Genomic DNA, 14,877 nt, shown 5'->3' with positions numbered 1-14,877 from the left:
GCCATTTTGAGAGGAAAGTCTTTAAGTTGAGCCAGCCCGCTGGGCGAAAATGGTTTGAATCAACATTGTTTCCATGTCATTTCAATCAAAAAAGTAAATGTGATGAGGTTGCATCAACTGTGGAAAACTGATTTGATTTGAAAAAAGTAATCAACGTAAGGGAATTTCGTCTTTTTTTCCCACCCAACTTTGAACCTAAATCCAATGACACGGTGACATTTTTTGTTGTTGATTTCACGTTGAATTCACATTAGTTGACAACTCAACCAAATGTACAATAAATCCAAACTAGATGTTGAACTGACGTCTGTGCCCAGTGGGAGGGCATTGAAACCAAACACTCGTACTGGCATTGACCAACTGCTTTCCCATAACGTGTTTCAGTTTAACATGGTTTTGTATGAGTTTGCTTCTCCTGTGAGTTGTATACCTTCATTCACAAGTATATAACACTTCAATGTAGTTCTAACCAGCACAAGGCACATATATTCCACATTACTCACTTCTAGTGTGGACATATGGAATCTTAAGAGTGTGTAAACATCTCTTTACTGTGAGAGAGGGAGTGTCAGTGGGTGTGAACTGGTAACATACCTTCGGGCTTTAGTTGGGGTAATGGTTGCTGAGTTTTGTTTAATGAACTGAACTAGTTATTGTGTGGAGAATTCTCCAAATGTCCCAGCTAATGTGTTAGGCTACTTCTATTCTGCAGGCCTTTAGACAGTCAAACACAGCCTAAACACTACACCAGTGTGGTAGGCTTGCCTAATTACAAACAACGACAAGACAGCCTGCAGGGAGGAGGGGAGGGCCATGACAGTGGTGCATCGACAGGGCCGAAAGTGGAGAGGGTGAAAAGCCTTGGCGTGCACATCACTGACAAGCTGAAATGGTCCATCCAGACAGACAGTGTGGTGAAGAAGGAGCAGCAGCAACTCTTTAACCTCAGACCCTAAGACCCTCACAAACGTCTACAGATACCAATAAGATTATCAAGGACCTCAGCCACCCGAGCGACGGGCCTGTTCACCCCGTTACCATCTAGAAGACGGAGACAATGCTGAACTTTAGTCACTGTTACTAGCCGGCTACCACCTGGTACTCTACCCTGCACCTTAGAGATCAGCCTGGTCTAATAGACTAGACGTAACATAATACATGTAAATCCGGGACACTCAAATTAGTATGATATATTACGTTTGGTATGTTTACATAAGACAAAATGTTACTTAAGGCAAAAATGAAATTAGGGTGGAAGGTGTGCATAAAACACGAACGTCTAGCAACCCAAAGGTTGCGAGTTTGAATCTCATCACGGACAACTTCAACATTTTAGCTAAATACCTACTTAATACTTTTTAGCTACTTTGCAAGTACTTAGCATGTTAGCTAACCCTAACCATTTTAGCTAACCCTTTAACCTAACTCGTAAACTTAACCTTGACCCTAACTCCTAGCCTGATCAAATACTTATGTCATGCAATAAAATGCAAATGAATTACTTAAAAATCATACAATGTGATTTTCTGGATTTTTGTTTTAGATTCCATCTCTCACAGTTGAAGTGTACCTATGATACAAATTACAGACCTCTACATGCTTTGTAAGTAGGAAACACTGCCGATTTTGCAGGTTATCAAATACTTGTTGTCCCCACTGTATATACTGTATTCTAGTCAAGGCTCATTGTGTATACTGTAGCTACTGCCGTACACTGTATAAAGTCAGAAAATCTATCTCAGCCACTGCCTGTCACCAGGAGAGTGCCCCAAGGCTTGATCCTAGGCCCCACGCTCTTCTCAATTTACATCAACAACATAGCTCAGGCAGTAGAAAACTCTCATCTATTTATATGCAGATGATACAATCTTATACTCAGCTGGCCCTTCTCTAGATTTTGTGTTAAATGCTATACAACAAAGATTTCTTAGTGTCCAACAAGCTTTCTCTACCCTTAAACTTGTTCTGAACACCTCCAAAACAAAGGTCATGTGGTTTGGTAAGAATGCCCCTCTTCCCACAGGTGTTATTACTACCGCTGAGGGTTTAGAGCTTGGGGTAGTCACCTCATACAAGTACTGACGGCGCACTGTCCTTCTCTCAGCTGCAGGCTAAAGTTAAATCTAGACTTGGTTTCCTCTATTGTAATCCCTCCTCTTTCACCCCAGGTGCCAAACTAACCCTGATTCAGATGACCATCCTACCCATGCTAGATTACAGAAACATAATTTATAGATTGGCAGGTAAGGGTGCTCTCAAGGGGCTAGATGTTCTTTACCATTCGGCCATCAGATTTACCACCAATGCTCCTTATAGGACACATCACTGCACTCTATTCTCTGTAAACTGGTCATCTCTGTATACCTGTCGCAAGACCCACTGGTTGATGCTTATTTATAAAACTCTCTTAGGCCTCACCCCCCCTATCTGAGATATCTACTGCAGCCCTCATCCTCCACATACAACACCCATTCTGCCAGTCACATTCTGTTAAAGGTCTCCAAAGCACACACATCCCTGGGTCGCTCCTCTTTTCAGGTCGCTGCAGCTAGCGACTGGAATGAGCTGCAACAAACACTCAAACTGGACAGTTTTATCTCAGTCTCTTCATTCAAAGACTTAATCATGGACACTCTTACTGAAAGTTGTGGCTGCTTTGTGTGATGTATTGTTGTCTCACCTTCCTGCCCTTTGTTCTGTTGTCTGTGCCCAATAATGTTTGTAAAAATGACGCTACGCCGGCGATAACATTCGCAAAATATGTGTAAGAAACCAATACAATTGTATTTGATTTGACCAGGAGCTGGAGGTAGCGCATGACATCATGAATACTTTTATTCTCTCAAAATAAGAGTGTTTAGCTTGTAGTGATGTTTCAGCTGGCCGTAACCAGAGAGCAGCAAGTCACTCAAGTCAATATGTTACAGAACGAGACTTGCTTATTAATTTCTGACCTTACCTGACCATTTATCGATGGAAATGATTGGCTGCAGCCTCTCGCTGTGTGTGTGTGTATGTGTGCCTGCCTGCCTGCGTGGGTGTGCAAGAAGGTAAGTAGACTATGAATCCTACAGGACATGAACACAGCCTACTGTAGCCTACTGTTTGCACTGCCTTATGTTACATTATGGTCGAACCCAAGAGACCAGTTTGTCTATAGTCATTGATGTAGTTTTCTACAACCTCTCCCTCAACGTCAGCAAAACAAAGGAGCTGGTCGCGGACTACAGGAAACGGACCTCATTCACATCGACGCGGCTGTAGTGGAACGGGTCGAGAGCTTCAACTTCCTTGGTGTCCACATCATTAAGGATCAATCATGGTTCAAACACCATAGCACAGTCGTGAAGAGGACACGACAACGCCCCTTCCCCGTCAGGAGGCGTGGGCTCTCAGATCCTCAAAATGTTTTACAGCTGCACCATTGAGAGCATCTTGACTGGCTGCATCACCGCTTGGTATGGCAACTAACTGCTTGTCATCCGAACGCAAGGTGCTACAGAGGGTAGTGTGAATGGCCCAGTACATCACTGGGGCCGAGATCCCTGCCATCCACAACCTCTATCCTGTACGTGTCAGAGGAAGGCCCTAAAAATGATCAAAGACTTCAGTCACCCAAACGGCAAGTGGTACCGATGCACCAAGTCTGGAACCAACAGAACCCTGAACAGCTTCTCCCCCCAAGCCATAATAAGACTGCTAAATAGTTAGTTCAGGTAGCTATTTGGTTAGCTATTTAAGTATCTGCATTGACACCGTTTTTTTAGCCAACTGTTCATCATCAAACGTCTACCTCATTTACCTCGTACTCCTGCACATCGAATCGGTACTGATACCGCGTGTATATAGCCAAGTTATGGTCGCTCATTGTGTATATATTATTACTTGTATTATTATGTTTTACTTTTCTATTATTTTCTTTCTCTCTGCATTGTTGGGAACGGCCCGTAAGTAAGCGTTTCACTGTTAGTCCACACCAGTTGTTTACGAAGCATGTGACGAATTACCTTTCATTCGATTTTCTGTACAGCTCTTTTTTTCATGGCTTTGATTGTCGACCAATCAATGCGTTGCTTCAATGTCAAACCCATAAGGGCTGAACACTCAACAAGCAATGAACAGGCGTTATAAGAAGTTGTATTCGCGTCCACATCTGTTTCTGCTCACTTAGCACCCATTGTCTCATTTTCTATTACACATCTGTCAAACCGTGAGTTACTTTTTGATATTAATTAATGTTGTATTATAATTTGGTGCATTTTGATTCTTTGTTGCAATGCATTTTATTACAAAGTTGCGAGACTTGTTTGAACCTCCAATGGTCTCTATGGAAACTTTATTACGCCTAAACGTTTATCGAGCTTCGTCTAAATTATCGTGCGCAATCGTAGACACTGTTGAAGTTTGGATTTAATTATTCAAAAATGTGCGCAAAGTTCTAAATGATTTCATATCCAGATGTGTGTGACCGACTGTGAATTCGGTCTATTCCTGTTTTAAATCTGAACAGAGATCGACTGAAACATTATCTCTTCAACTCTTTAAGCAGTTGACTAATAACCAAACAAATGCCTTTATTTGACCATCTTTATCAATGAAGTGTAAATAGGCGTATCATATTGTGAGTTGTGCATGGGATCATTTATACTACTCGGCTTGATAACATTTCCCAGCACAGCCAGCCCATTTGGGGGCACAGGCTAGCCTATTCTGTTATGTTCCCTGCGAAGATGGAAAAATGTCACCATTGAGTTCGAAGTGCATCAGATTCATTATTATATGCATCAGATTATGCCAGTGATTTATTTTATAGACCTATACTAGTACACTAGATGAGTTATAGAGTATATATATGGGGCGCTGTTTTGAAGCCTCGCGTCTGCATTTTGGCACTCCCCCACCGTTGTGAAAATGTGTACTGACACCTTATTACAGACACCTTAATGCATACTTTTAAGTTATATTGTGAGGTAAACATCAAAATAAAACATGAAAATAAATAAAAACATTTTCCTTAAAGTATCATTTTTTTTCACTACAACAACAAAAAATACTTAAAGATGCACTATGCAGCAATCACTCCGAAATTTCCTGGTTGCTAAAAATGATAATAGTTTGCTTAATTTCAGTTCATGTGACAAAACAGGAAAGTGCAGTGCAGAGAATCATTGTACCATCTAAACCGCTGTGAAGTATATTTCCATCACCAAAAATATTGTCTTTGCCGTTTTTGAAGCTGGTGTACAAAACCTGAAAGTAAAAAATGCAAAAAACGAAATTTAAGAATGGGAAGCATAGAAATAGCACAAAAAGAACTGTGCTACTGCTTCTTAGACTTGCTTTCAATGAGAATGGCAGATCTATAACACACATTTATATTTGAGTCTGGTTGAAAAAATATATATAATTACTTATTGCAGCTTTAAATACAGAATTCCATTCATTCCTATGCTCCTTCTGGGGAGTGTCAATATGGCCAACTGGTGTCTGAAACATCTCTCATTGGCCAATACATATAGCATCAACAATCCAGCTTTTATACAGTGCAAAAATGTTTAAAAACCTGTTTTTTTATTTGTCATTTTTGTATTGTATGTAGATTGAAGAGGGTGAAAAAACAATTTAATCCAAGACTGTAACGTAACAAAATGTGGAAAAAGTCAAGGGAGTCTGAATATGAAAAGACAAGCGTGTGTGTTGGTCTGTGTGAGAGAGAAAGCTATTTTAATATTTGGTCATAAATGTGTTTATCTTTTATTGTCACACACTGGATAGGTGCAGCGAAATGTGTTGTGTTACAGGGTCAGCCGTAGTAGTACAGCACCCCTGGAGTAAATTAGGGTTAAGTGTCTTGCTCAGGGCACATCAACAGATTTTTTTCACCTTGTGGCTCGGGTATTCGAAACAGCAGCTTCCGGTTACTGGCCCAACGCGCTAGGCTACCGTGTGGTGTCACCACATTTTATTTCAGTAGATATGATAACTAGCTCACCTAACACATTTACATTGTCTCAAGGGTGTGTTGTTGATTGAGTGCAAAGATAGATGAGGATCTATCTCAGTTAGAGCAGAACCAGAGAGCTAGTTAATTCACAGGCTGCACAGTTGGCTAAGGTTTGTAAGCTAATGAGTCACCGGCTGTTATCATATAATAATATCACTTCTGCTGATTTGTTATAGTAGTAGGCATAATTAGAAACAGTGGTTTTAGAAGCAGTTTGCCAAGCTTCCTGACATCCAGGACCTATATACTAGGCGGTGTCAGAGGAAGACCCCAAAAATTGTCAAAGACTCCAGTCACCCAAGTCATAAACTGTTCTCTCTACTACCGCACGGTAAGCGGTACTGGATGCCTAGGACCAAAAGGCTCCTTAACAGCTTCTACCCCCAAGCCATAAGACTGCTGAACAACTAATCAAAAGGCCACCCAGACTATTTACATTGACCCCCCCCCCCCCCCCCGCCCTTTATTTTTACACTGCTGCTACTCTCTGTTTATTATCTATGCATAGTCACTTTACAAATGACCTGGAATAACCTGTACCCCTGCACATTGACTCAGTACTGGTAGACCCTGTATAAAGTCTCGTTGTTGTTATTTACATTTATTGTGTTGCTTTTTGATTGATTAGATTTTTTTACTTTAGTTTATTTATTTAACTCTATTTCTTAAACTGCGTCGTTGGTTAAGGGCTTGTAAGTAAGCATTTCACGGAAAGGTTGTATTTGGCGCATGTGACAAATACAATTAGATTTGATTTGATTCAGAATTGCTAGGCACATAAAATGTTATCCTTGCTTCTATTTTCAGTTTAATCTCCCTCATCTTCCCTGTGTCATTTAAAAGTCAAGAAAGCATACTGAAGCCACGGTTATGTCAACACAATATTACACCGTGGGCTTGTGGTAGCAAATCTTGGTTCTGGGAAAGGAGCTACATAATCTGTAGTTGGCATAATCCCTACATAATCTCTCAATCTAGTTCGGTCAGTGTCAGATTCAGGGGTTTCCTCCATAGGTTAATACAAATTTAAAAGTCAAAGTTTCCCGACCCATACACTACATTATATTGAATATATTGACTGAATGAGTGACGACAAATAGTACAATGTTAGTTAAACTATTTTTGATCTGTGCCAGTAGTCTGAAGTTATGTATAAAATATTTATTTTGTATGATCATTTGTTGCCGACCGGTTTGATCTTACGTAACAAAATTTGAACTTGGGTTTTTTACATTGGATAAAAGTGGAGACTCAGAACTAGAAAATGGTATATCATACACTACATTTAAGGATCATTGGGAAAGTAATTCTGCTTTGACACTTGTAACCCCACTTTTGAGAAAATGGCCCTTGAATGTTTTGGTGCACCTACTGGAGAGCTCCTCTTTGTCTACTCCCATTCAAGATCATTCCCACCCTCTTAAGCCTTAGCTCCAACCATCTCTTTAAGGATTCACGTGATGCCATGTGCTATACAGAGTGAGTACAGCAGTGTACTAAATAACCAAAGATTTCAAGACTGAAGGCTGGTTTATACTATGTCTATTGACATGTCTGTAGACAGTTGTCACGGTGACATCATGAACATTCTATTGACATGTCTGTAGACAGTTGTCGCAGTGACAACATCAACATTCTATTGTCATGTCTGTAGACAGTTGTCGCAGTGACAACATCAACATTCTATTATCATGTCTGTAGACAGTTGTCGCAGTGACAACATCAACATTCTATTGTCGTCCAACGTCATACTTGTCATTGTCGTTATGAAAAAGTATGAACACAAAAACGACAGGTTCATGACATCAGCAGCCAAAATAGCATACCGGGTGTATTTGACACTTATAAACCCATCAGTTTAAAAATGAATTTAGTATATGTCAATCTAGCAAACCAGGCAACTAAAAGCAACTTTCTAAACAATGTTTTGGTTCGTTTCTAGCTTGTTAGCTAGCTATCTAACGTTCAACTCACGAAACATGGGGCCGACCAGCTAGCTAACATTAGGCTATAACTATAAATAATATTATTACACAGATCATACCCGTAATGTTAGCTAGTGAGCCAGCCAGCTAACAGTATGCTTTAACTTGTAATGAAAATGAAAATGACTTTCTGACCGAATTAGAAACATATCGGACCTCCCGAGTGGTGCAGTGGTCTAAGGCTGTGCCACTAGAGTTTCTGGGTTCGAGTCTAGGCTCTGTCGCAGCCAGACGCGACTGGGAGACCCATGGGGCGGCACACAATGGGCCCAGCGTCGACCGGGTTATGGGAGGGTTTGGCCGGCAGGGATGTCCTTGTCCCGTCGTACACTAGCAACTCCTGTGGGCCGGGCGCAGTGCACGCTGACACGGTCGCCAGGTGCACAGTGTTTCCTCCAACACATTGGTGCGGCTGGCTTCCGGGTTAAGTGGGCATTGTGTCAAGAAGCAGTGCGGCTTGGTTGGGTTGTGTTTTGTAGGATGCACGGCTCTCGACCTTCGCCTCTCCCGAGTTCGTACGGGAGTTGCAGTGATGAGACAAGACTGTAACTACCAATTGGATACCACGAAATTGGGGAGGAAAATGGGGTAAAAAACAACAACAACAACAAAAAAAAAATTAGAAATGTATAATATCTGAAAATGTAGCTAGTTAGACTCTCTTACCCGTATACATTGATGAACGGTTCTCCATCTGTGTTGCGGATGCCATGGTTGCCCTTAGCTTGAAGATGTAATCTGGACACAGGTGTGTTATACAACAGACTGCTTCTGTGTGTTCTCTTTTTGACTCCCTTCACATTATTTGCAATCAAACACCAGAATTTTCTCCATCTCCTTAGCTATCATACTGCTTCCACCTGGCATTCCACTGATTTCAAAACTTGGTCCTCCAGAAAGTGGAACATTATCAACACTTATGCAGTTCTTTGTGGAATCTTTCAAAAAAGCCCAAATAGAAAGGATTACCTACACATACTGAGCAGCTCATGTTATAGACAGAAAGAAGCGCGCTACATGACAGACGAATCCGAACTCATCTATTGGCAAGTCCAGCCCATCCATTATCTCGGGAAGGTTCCTCCCTTTTTCCGTGGCTAAACCAACTAGGCTTGTAATTTAACAATTTTATTCATATTTACATTTGTTTGTTATTAAGGCACATGAAAGTTCACATTCCAGAAGGCATTTCTGCCCCCCCAAAATACGCATTTTGATAAAAAATAAATGTTTACGTTCAAATGCCTCTCCTGTGAAGTAGTGACGCGTGACATGCACCTAGTTTCCTGAAACCAGTCAAGTTTATACACAAACAGAAGGTACAGTAGTTTTGAACCAATAATTCATAGGCTACAGTCATAGGTTACATGACACATGGAGCTCTATTTTCGGCTGGCATTAAGGCGGCACTAGTGTAAACGCATGTTAGTTTTCAGTTTCGTTATGTAAAAACTGCCGCATTAGCATTTTCCAGGCCTAACGCTAGGTTCGGCAATTTAACTGTCTTACAGTCGTATGAAAAAGTTTGGGCACCCCTGATAATTTCCATGATTTCCATTTATAAATAATTGGGTGTTTGGATCAGCAATTTAATTTTGATCTATCAAATGACTGATGGACACAGAAATATTTCAGTAGTGAAATTAGGTTCATTGGATTAACAGAAAATGTGCAATATGCATCAAAACAAAATTAGACAGGTGCATAAATTTGGGCACCCCAATAGAAAAATCACATCAATATTTAGTAGAGCGTAAAAAATAACAGCCTCTAGACGCTTCCCATAGCCTCTAATGAGTGTCTGGATTCTGGATGAAGGTATTTTGGACCATTCCTCCTTACAAAACATCTCCAGTTCAGTTAGGTTTGATGGTTGCCGAGCATGGACAGCCCACTTCAAATCATCCCACAGATTCTCAATGATATTCAGGTCTGGGGACTGGGATGGCCATTCCAGAACATTGTACTTGTTCCTCTGCATAAATGCCCGGGTAGATTTTGAGCAGTGTTTTGGGTCGTTGTCTTGTTGAAATATCCAGCCCCGGCATAACTTCAACTTTGTGACTGATTCTTCAACATTATTCCCAAGAATCTGCTGATATTGAGTGGAATCCATGCGACCCTCAACTTTAACAAGATTCCCAGTACCGGCACTGGCCACACAGCATGATGGAACCCCCACCAAATTGTACTGTGGGTAGCAAGTGTTTTTCTTGGAACGCTGTGTTCTTTTGCCGCCATGCATAACATCCCTTGTTATGACCAAATAACTCAATCTTTGTTTCATCAGTCCACAGCACCTTATTCCAAAATGAAGCTGGCTTGTCCAAATGTGCGTTTGCATACCTCAAGCTACTCTGTTTGTGGCGTGTGTGCAGAAAAGGCTTCTTCCTCATCCCTCTCGCATACAGCTTCTCCTTGTGCAAAGTGCGCTGAATTGTTGAACGATGCACCGTGACACCATCTGCAGCAAGATGATGTTGTAGGTCTTTGGAGGTGGTCTGTGGGCTGTTTTTGACCGTTCTCACCATCCTTCGCCTCTCCGATATTTTACTTGGCCTGCCACTTCTGGCCTTAACAAGAACTGTGCCTGTATTCTTCCATTTCCTCACTATGTTCCTCACCGTGGACACTGACAGCTTAAATCTCTGTGATAGCTTTTTGTAGCCTTCCTCTAAACCATCATGTTGACAATCTTTGTTTTCAGGTCATTTGAGAGTTGTTTTAAGGCCCCCATGTTGCCACTCTTCAGAGGAGACTCAAAGAGAACAACAACTTGCAATTGGCCACCTTAAATACATTTTCTCATGATTGGATGTACTTGTCTATGAAGTTCAAGGCTTAATGAGCTCACCAAACCAATTGTGTGTTCCAATTAATCAGTGCTAAGTAGTTACAGGTATTCAAATCAACAGAATGACAAGAGTGCCCACATTTTTGCATAGCCTATTTTTCACATCTGATTTAATTTCATACAACATAATATTACTACACTAAAAATCTTTGTCTGGACAATACCCCAGTACTCAGCTTTTATTAGAAAATGAATGGCATGACACTGTGATCATTTTCTGTGACGACAGAGTAAATGATTATGCAGCCTCAGAGGGGTGCCCAAACATTTTCATACGACTGTATATCCGCTCGCTTGCGTTCAGATGGGAGGGGTGGAAATATTTTAGGTGTGTCCTTAAAAACACGATCCAAAGTGCTAATTTCAGGCAGCGCTGATAGGGATATTTAAGACCAACCAAAAGTTGGTTTTTACAGGTAACACAGTTGGTTTATGGCATTAATTTGTACAGTGGAAACGCTGCCTATCTAGACGAGACGCACACTGCCCTAATGCGCATGGAACAAGAGAAGCCTAATGTGCTTTTGGTTCCTGTATACTTTTTATATTTTGAAACATAAAAACTCATGTTTTTTCCCCATTTTGATATATTTGGATAAAAACCGAGCATAGCCTCCTCTCAATTAAGGCTTTTTTTTCTCCTGCCCAATGCAATTGTGAAGTAGTCAAGACTGTCGATAAAGGGTTTGGCTTCTGAGACCGCTTGGAAATAAATCTTAAAATCTAGTTTGAGAGAAGTAAAACAGTGAGCTGATATTCCCTTATTATCTATGCGTTGTAGGCAAGTCCACATTATTTTAGCCATCCAGGACCCGTATTGGACGTGCGTAAACCCCCTCCATGATGTAGGCTACGTGTCCATGCCCATCATGAAAAGAGAGATGAGAACCATGTGTAATACCGGTGAGCCTCGTATTTAGAAGTTCTCTCTAACCTGTAACAATTGCTTGTTTCCAGTTTCATATGTTCAAACCCGAGCCCTCCCTTAGGCCTACTATAGTGAAGACTGGTTCAACAGCAACGCCTGGCTTTTTATCCTGGTGGTTGTATGATATCATTACATATTACATGTATTAATTGTTGTTTTCTAATTTTTTTAATTTTTTTTTATAAATACATTTTATTTCAACCAATCTTATTAGAATGATTCATGGTTTTATGGTTACAACGTCCGCGGCGCGCTTGTGGAGATGTGTGAATGCGATCTGATCTGTAAAATGGTTCTGATTATGTTCATAAAACATAGGCCTATTTGGCAGCAGCATAACAGAGTGGACATTGGGAGCAGCATAACAGAGTAGACATTGGGAGCAGCATAACAGAGTAGACATTGGGAGCAGCATAACAGAGTGGACATTGGGAGCAGCATAACAGAGTGGACATTGGGAGCAGCATAACAGAGTGGACATTGGGAGCAGCATAACAGAGTAGACATTGGGAGCAGCATAACAGAGTAGACATTGGGAGCAGCATAACATAGTGGACATTGGGAGCAGCATAACAGAGTGGACATTGGGAGCAGCATAACATAGTGGACATTGGGAGCAGCATAACAGAGTGGACATTGGGAGCAGCATAACAGAGTAGACATTGGGAGCAGCATAACAGAGTGGACATTGGGAGCAGCATAACAGAGTGGACATTGGGAGCAGCATAACAGAGTAGACATTGGGAGCAGCATAACAGAGTGGACATTGGGAGCAGCATAACAGAGTGGACATTCTCCTTTTCTCTTTATGTTGGATCTTTGTCCAGTTACTGTGAAAAGTTTGAATGTGCCGTAAAACCCTCCATAGTCTCCATTGTTTTAATATTATATGGCCACTGGGAGAAATGATGGTGCCTGTAAGTGTGACATAGTAAATTTAAAACAAGTTGTTGTTTTGTTTATAATTTGATTAGAATTATTCGTTCTCTTTTTAGGCCATATTATAATGAATTTAGTCTTGCTTATTGACAATGTTTGGCATGTCCATTCTCAGCCATAATGTAATGTACACTAGGCCTAGCCCCTATATCTGTGGGGATGCCCCTAGAACAATGTGGACTGCAAATCGGTTCAAGTGAACCTATTTAGCAAAGATCGGTCTACATTTTGTTATTTCGTTTCTGTAAGCCATTTATCAAACTATAACGGACTAACATTGGAATTGGAGTTGATTTCAAGGCAATACATAAATGGTTGGAAATACACAACTTGAAGCAACCACATACAGTGCCTTGCGAAAGTATTCGGCCCCCTTGAAATTTGCGAACTTTTGCCACATTTCAGGCTTCAAACATAAAGATATAAAACTGTATTTTTTTGTGAAGAATCAACAACAAGTGGGACACAATCATGAAGTGGAACGACATTTATTGGATATTTCAAACTTTTTTAACAAATCAAAAACTGAAAAATTGGGCGTGCAAAATTATTCAGCCCCTTTACTTTCAGTGCAGCAAACTCTCTCCAGAAGTTCAGTGAGGATCTCTGAATGATCCAATGTTGACCTAAATGACAAATGATGATAAATACAATCCACCTGTGTGTAATCAAGTCTCCGTATAAATGCACCTGCACTGTGATAGTCTCAGAGGTCCGTTAAAAGCGCAGAGAGCATCATGAAGAACAAGGAACACACCAGGCAGGTCCGAGATACTGTTGTGAAGAAGTTTAAAGCCGGATTTGGATACAAAAAGATTTCCCAAGCTTTAAACATCCCAAGGAGCACTGTGCAAGCGATAATATTGAAATGGAAGGAGTATCAGACCACTGCAAATCTACCAAGACCTGGCCGTCCCTCTAAACTTTCAGCTCATACAAGGAGAAGACTGATCAGAGATGCAGCCAAGAGGCCCATGATCACTCTGGATGAACTGCAGAGATCTACAGCTGAGGTGGGAGACTCTGTCCATAGGACAACAATCAGTCGTATATTGCACAAATCTGGCCTTTATGGAAGAGTGGCAAGAAGAAAGCCATTTCTTAAAGATATCCATAAAAAGTGTTGTTTAAAGTTTGCCACAAGCCACCTGGGAGACACACCTAACATGTGGAAGAAGGTGCTCTGGTCAGATGAAACCAAAATTGAACTTTTTGGCAACAATGCAAAAAGTTATGTTTGGCGTAAAAGCAACACAACTGAACACACCATCCCCACTGTCAAACATGGTGGTGGCAGCATCATGGTTTGGGCCTGCTTTTCTTCAGCAGGGACAGGGAAGATGGTTAAAATTGATGGGAAGATGGATGGAGCCAAATACAGGACCATTCTGGAAGAAAACCTGATGGAGTCTGCAAAAGAGCTGAGACTGGGACGGAGATTTGTCTTCCAACAAGACAATGATCCAAAACATAAAGCAAAATCTACAATGGAATGGTTCAAAAATAAACATATCCAGGTGTTAGAATGGCCAAGTCAAAGTCCAGACCTGAATCCAATCGAGAATCTGTGAAAAGAACTGAAAACTGCTGTTCACAAATGCTCTCCATCCAACTTCACTGAGCTCGAGCTGTTTTGCAAGGAGGAATGGGAAAAAATGTCAGTCTCTCGATGTGCAAAACTGATAGAGATATACCCCAAGCGACTTACAGCTGTAGTTGCAGCAAAAGGTGGCGCTTCAAAGTATTAACTTAAGGGGGCTGAATAATTTTGCACGCCCAATTTTTCAGTTTTTGATTTGTTAAAAAAGTTTGAAATATGCAATAAATGTCGTTCCACTTCATGATTGTGTCCCACTTGTTGTTGATTCTTCACAAAAAAATACAGTTTTATATCTTTATGTTTGAAGCCTGAAATGTGGCAAAAGGTCGCAAATTTCAAGGGGGCCGAATACTTTCGCAAGGCACTGTATGTGGTTGCTTCAAGTTGTGTATTTCCAACCATTTATGTATTGCCTTGAAATCAACTCCAATTCCAATGTTAGTCCGTTATAGTTTGATAAATGGCTTACAGAAACGAAATAACAAAATGTAGACCGATCTTTGCTAAATAGGTTCACTTGAACCGATTTGCAGTCCACATTGTTCTAGGGGCATCCCCACAGATATA

The 14,877-nt window shown here is 40.9% G+C and overlaps 1 protein-coding gene across 1 annotated transcript in view; it reads left to right on the top strand.

Moving 5' to 3' along the window:
* The first annotated feature begins 3,815 nt into the window (after window positions 1-3,815).
* The window catches only part of LOC110508942 (gelsolin), a 41,758-nt gene continuing 30,696 nt past the window's right edge, over window positions 3,816-14,877 (top strand). The window contains exon 1 of the mRNA XM_036966574.2: window positions 3,816-4,210. The gene's annotated coding sequence lies outside the window, so the exon portion shown is untranslated. The remainder of the gene's footprint in view (window positions 4,211-14,877) is intronic.

Source organism: Oncorhynchus mykiss, chromosome 28 (genome assembly GCF_057628025.1).
Source record: "Oncorhynchus mykiss isolate SJ-2025 chromosome 28, ASM5762802v1, whole genome shotgun sequence".
Lineage (NCBI taxonomy): Eukaryota > Metazoa > Chordata > Actinopteri > Salmoniformes > Salmonidae > Oncorhynchus > Oncorhynchus mykiss.
The sequence above is the reverse complement of the archived record's forward strand: the minus strand, read 5'-3'. Positions and strand labels throughout refer to the sequence as shown.